Below are 6,239 nucleotides of genomic sequence, written 5' to 3' on the forward strand. Positions count from 1 at the left end.
TCACACCACATTTACTTTTTATCTCTTCAACACTACTGAAGTTACGTGTGCCATTCTCTTTGCCAAGATGATGCAACATAAATAATCGTCCCAAATAAAGTACGCCTTTTTATCGCTTTTCATTATGAATATGCACCCACATGGAGCATCCACTACTTGCCTATGACAACCAATCAACATATTATTTTAATACCACCTAATTACTATTTTTAATGGTGGGACATTGCTTCATCAAGATCCTTAAATAGTTCTCCGGTGTCACGACACTACTTCCCCGTTGTTGAACGGGATTCATCATAGACCTTCCATCCTATTTCGATTTACCTATATGGAAATCTATTTTTCAAAAACTTTTTGCATCTCCTCTCATTTACTAATATTAACAACACCCAACAATTTCAACCCGTATTTGTTTGTTCATCACTATTTGTCAAGAATGTGCTCCCACATGCAGCATCCGCTACTTTCCAAAGACAACCAGCCAGCCATTTATTTTGATTGAAAATAATTGACATTTTTGAGCTTGATTGTCGGGACATTGTCTCATCAAGATCCTTGAATAGTTCCCAGGTCTCATGATGATGGCAGGGTCTTCATGGCCTTTTTCATGAAAATATTGTAGCATTTTTCATCAATGAAAATTGAGCGTCTCAACCATCTGGCCTCAAACTACTGAAGGCAGCATGACATTATTATATTGAAAAATAAACCTTAAGTAATCGAACATTTAGTTAACTATTTTCATCATGTTCTCGCACTTGTCTAGTGTTGCATGCTTTTCATTATCATTCCTTTTGTCTCACCCATAACCTCCTAAAAGTGACCATTATACCGATGCATCTAGTTGGCCATACATTGGTTGTGTCAACCAGCCAGTCATTTATTTCAATTGCATTTTGTTAAAGCTTTTTAGAGTCAATTTGAGTCTTTTTAAAATATTAAAAGGTGGACAAGGGTCTACTTATTGTTTTCAAGTCAGAGTCCACCGAGTCAAAGTCTCTTTGATCTTCTGCAACTTGATGTTTGGGGTTCAAGTCGTGTTTCTCGTCGTTCACGTTTCTGGTATTACCTTGTTTTGGTTGATGATTTTACTAGAGTCAGTTAGGTATTTTTGTTACGGAACAGGTTTGAAGTCATCTATATTCTTCAGAAATTTGTCAATGAAATAAAAACTCAGTTTGGTGGTATTGTCAAAAATATTCACACTGATAATGCTCTTGAATTTAAATCTTCAGTTCTACTCCAATTTTATGTCAATCATGGAATTCAACCACAATATACATGTCCCACACATACCAACAAAATGGTGTTGCTGAACGCAAACATCGACAGCTTCTAAATGTGGCCCGTACCCTCATGTTGCACACTTATATGTCTGCCTATTTTTGGGGTGATGCTATTCTAAATGTGGCCCGTATCCTCATTTAAATACTATATCTAGATTGACCATCATTTCATATACCCCCCAAAGTATTTGGATGCATTTGTTTTGCACACATCTTGGGCCCAAACAAAAACAAACTTGCTGTCCAAGCTGTCAAATGTGTGTTCATTGGATATTCTGCCAATCAAAAAGGCTATCGATGTTTTGATCCCCATACCAAGAAAGAGATTGTCAGTGCAGATGTTACATTTTTTGAATCTCGTCCTTATTTCTCTGTTCCAAGTACCATTATGTCTGAGCTTCCTGTGTCTGTTCCTCTTCCTATTCTCCCAGTATCACTTGAGTCGATCTCGTCCTCTCCACCATTATCAGGTGATCATTTTCTTGATCCTCCAATACGTCTATACCCGGCGTCAAGGTCCCTCTCCTAACCGCCCACCAACATCTTCTCATGAGGTAAGTTCTAATGATAAGACTGACTCAGGAAGAAATGATGGCTATTCTGCAGATGATCTACCTATTGCTATTCGCAAGGGTCGGCGGTAGTGCACAAGGCATCTGATTTCTAACTCGGTTTCTATGGACCATTGGAGCACAAGTTTGGTGCAGTTTGATCGAGCTATAGCTAGTCATACTATTCCGACCTCTCACCACCAAGCCTTATTAGATTCACGATAGAATCACGCTATGCAGGAAGAAATTGATGCTCTTCTTTCTAAGGAGACTTGGGACTTGGTGGACCTACCATTGAATTGTGATGTTGTCGGCTCCAAATGGGCATTCACCATCAAATATCATTTTGATGGGTCTGTAGAGTGATTCAAAGCTCGTCTTGTGACTAAAGGCTATGCACAGACTTATGGGGTGGACTTCTTCGAGATGTTTTTGTCTGTGACATGGTTATCAGCTTGATGTGAAAAATGCATTTCTATATGGTGATCTCTCTGAAACAGTCTATATGCAACACCCACCTGGTTTTGAACGACAGGGAGAATGTTTGAAGGCATGCAAACTTAAAAAGGCTATGTTGATGATATTGTCCTCACTGGAGAAAGTACTCAAGAGATAGCTCAGATAAAGGAGTTCTTACAGAAACACTTTGTCACAAAAGATCTTGGTCAACTTCGATATTTCCCTGGTATTGAAGAGGCTCGTAATAGTAAAGGGATTGTGATGTCTCAAAGGAAATATGTTCTTGATCTTTTGCAGGAAACATGGTTATTAGGAGCCAAACCTGCTACACTTCCTATGAATCCTCGAATTCATATGCATGATGATGAATCAGAGGCTTTTGACTTTCGTTCTTACAGATTTGTGATAGGAAAACTTTCATATTTGACCATCACTCGTCCAGACATCAGCTTTGCTGTAAATAAGCTTAGTCAATTCACGGAGAAACCTCGAAAAGTTCATTCTGAGGCTGCTTTTAGTGGTGATAAAATACTTGAAATCAGCCCCAGGAATGGGGTTATGGTTCAAAAAAGGAGAATGTGTGGACATAGAAGCATATAGTGAAGCTGATTATGCAGGGTTAGTAAATGATAGGAGATCTACTACATATTTTTGCGTCTTTATTGGCGGGAATCTTATTTTTTGGAGGAGCAAGAAATATAATGAGGTTGCTAGATCGAGTACTGAGTCTGAATATAGAGCTATGGCTCAAACGGCAGCTGAAATGTCATGGGTCAAATTAGTGCTTATAGAATTGAGAATTTCAGTGAAACTTCCTATGAAGATGTATTGTGATAACAGAGCAGCTACCTACATCACAACCCTTGATCGCACTTGTCTAGCAATGCATGTTTTTCATTGACTTTCCTTATGTTTTACGGATAACCTCTTAAAACAGACCACTATACCATTGCATCTAGTTGGGCATGCATTTGTCGTGTCAACCAGTCAACCATTTATTTCAATTGCATCTAATTAACATTTTTAACTTAATGATGGGAATGTTGCTTCATCGAGATCCTAAAGCAGTTCCAAGGTCTCACAGGACTGCTTTCCCTCTTTGTTGTACGGGGTCCATCATATCATTTTCCCTCAACATAAGACGATCACATATCATTTACATCACATGCCTTGAGCGCACTTGTCTAGCATTGCATGTTTTTCATTGTTTTTCCTTTTGTCTTACAGATAACCTCCTAAAACTAACCATTATACCGATGCACATAGTTGGTTATACATTCGTCGTGTCAACCAGTCAGCCATTTCTTTAAATTGCATCTAATTAACATTTTTAACTTCATCATGGGCCTGCTGCTTCATCAAGATCATAGAGCAGTTCCGAGGTCTAACAGGACTGCTTTCCCTTTTGTTGAACAGGGTTCATCCTATCTTTTGCGCTCAAAATGAGACGATCACATATCATTTACATCACATCCCTTGAGCGCAATTGTCTAATACTGCATGCTTTTCATTGAGTTTCCTTTTGTCCTTTGCATAACCTCTTAATGTTGAACATTATACCAATGCATCTAGTTGGCCATACGTTGGTCATGTCAACCAATCAGCCATTTATTTCAATTGCACCTAATTGACAATTTTAAGTTGATTGTGGGCATGTTGCTTCCTATGTCACACGGGTACGGGTACGCAGACACAACAATTTTCAAAATTTTAGGATATGTGGACACCACGAATATTATATTTAAAAAAATTAAAAATAATAATAAAAGTAAAAAAAATTAAATTAATAATTCACTCCTACAATCTCATAAGTCATAATATAGAAAGTCTCAAACAAACATAACATGAAATAAAACAATACAACATAGTATAAACATGCAGATTTATTTCTAGATTATGTAAAACAATCCTCAATGAGAGAAGGCAAGTTCCAGCACATTCTAGTGACTGTTGGCAACGACCACCTTACAAGCACTAAGGCAAAATCCTCAAATCAGCAAAATCCCCAAATCAAACAAAAAAAGAAAATATCACACATAGCATTGAAGAATAGGATCAAGATCGACGAATTAACCGTTCAATCTTCAAACGAAAATATCCCCAAATCGACAGGAAAAACCCAAATGAAGCATGAAACCCTAACTTCTAATATCGAAAATAAAAAAAAACACTTACCTGTCTGTCGCCGGCTGCCACCGGATGTTGCCGTCGATCACCGGAGCTCGTCGCTGTCACCCGCCATAGAACTCTATTGTCGCCGCAAGGAGTCGAGGGTAAAGGTCGACCGTCGAGGGTAAAGCGTAAAACGAAATCGAGGGTTAAAACAGAAAATCGGGTTATGAAAGTGGTTCGGATCGAGTCTGACCTAGACCTGATCCAAAACGTATCCTGCTATGTCCAAGTGTCGAGATCCACATGTCGGAGTCTAGACACCGGTACGTGATCCAGATTGCCATATCCATGGCACATAGGTTGCTTCGTTAAGGTCTTAGAGCAGTTTCCAGGTCCCATAGGACTGTTTTCCCTCTTTGTTGTACGGGTTTCATCTTATCTTTTGCCTTCAAAATGAGACGATCACATATCATTTATATCATATCCTTTGATCGCAGTTGTCTATCAATGCATGTTTTTCATTGACTTTTCTTATGTTTTACGGATAACATCTTAATACTGGCCATTATACCAATGCATCTAGTTGGGCATGCATTTGTCGTGTCAACCAGACAACCATTTATTTCAATTGCATCTAATTAACATTTTTAACTTGACGATGAAAATGTTCCTTCATCGAGATCCTAGAGTAGTTCCAAGGTCTCACAGGACTGCTTTCCCTCTTTATTGTATGGAGTTTATCATATCTTTTGCCCTCAACATGAGACGATCACATATCATTTACATCACATGCCTTGAGCGCACTTGTCAAGCATTGCATGTTTGTCATTGATTTTCCTCGCCTTACGGATAACCTCCTAAACATGACCATTATACCGATGCACATAGTTGGTTATGCATTTGTCATGTGAACGAGTCAACCATTTCTTTAAATTGCATCTAATTAACATTTTTAACTCCATCATGGGCAAGCTGCTTCATCAAGATCATAGAGCTTGTGGGAACGTTACTGTAATCAACACTCAATAGCAAGCGGTCATTTACCAATGCCTCAGAAATTCATGATCAAGTTCCAGCCCATCATCGAAAAACTCAAGGAAGCTGGATATATTGGGGAAGACCCCCTCAAACATTGGTCGAAAAATAAGGTTCTCTGTAAGATTACCTTGAAGAATCCAGAATTCATCATAGAAGACAGACCTTTAAAGCACGTAACGCCTCAAATGAATGAGTCATTTAAAAAGCACATCTCGGCACTACTCAAGCTCAAGGTGATAAGGCCGTCAAAAAGCCAGCACCAAACAACGTCCAATATTTTTTATTCTGGAACAACCCAAGACCCCAAAACAGGGGAAGTTAAGAAGGGGAAAGAGAGAATGGTCTTTAATTACAAACGTCCCAACGACAACACAGAAAATGACCAGTACTCGCTACCTAGCATCAATACGATCATCAAGAAAGTATCAGGTAGTAAAATCTACTCAAAATTTGACCTAAAGAGTGGATTCCATCAGGTAATGATGGACCCCGAATCAGTACCCCTAATAGCGTTTTGGGTACCACAAGGTCTCTTCGAATGGCTAGTAATGTCATTCGGCTTAAAGAACGCTCCTGCAGTCTTTCAGAGAAAAATGGACAATTGCTTTCGAGGATCGGAGGGCTTCATAGCCGTATACATCGACGATATCCTAGTCTTTCAGGGATCGGAGGGCTCCACATCTTTTTAGAAAGATGCAGAGCCAACGGGCTAGTTCTTAGCCCCACCAAAATGACAATTGGGCAAAAACAGATTGAATTCCTCAGAGCCATTATTGGCAATGGAGAAATATAG

Source organism: Nymphaea colorata, chromosome 1, assembly GCF_008831285.2.
Source record: "Nymphaea colorata isolate Beijing-Zhang1983 chromosome 1, ASM883128v2, whole genome shotgun sequence".
Taxonomy (NCBI): Eukaryota; Viridiplantae; Streptophyta; class Magnoliopsida; order Nymphaeales; family Nymphaeaceae; genus Nymphaea; species Nymphaea colorata.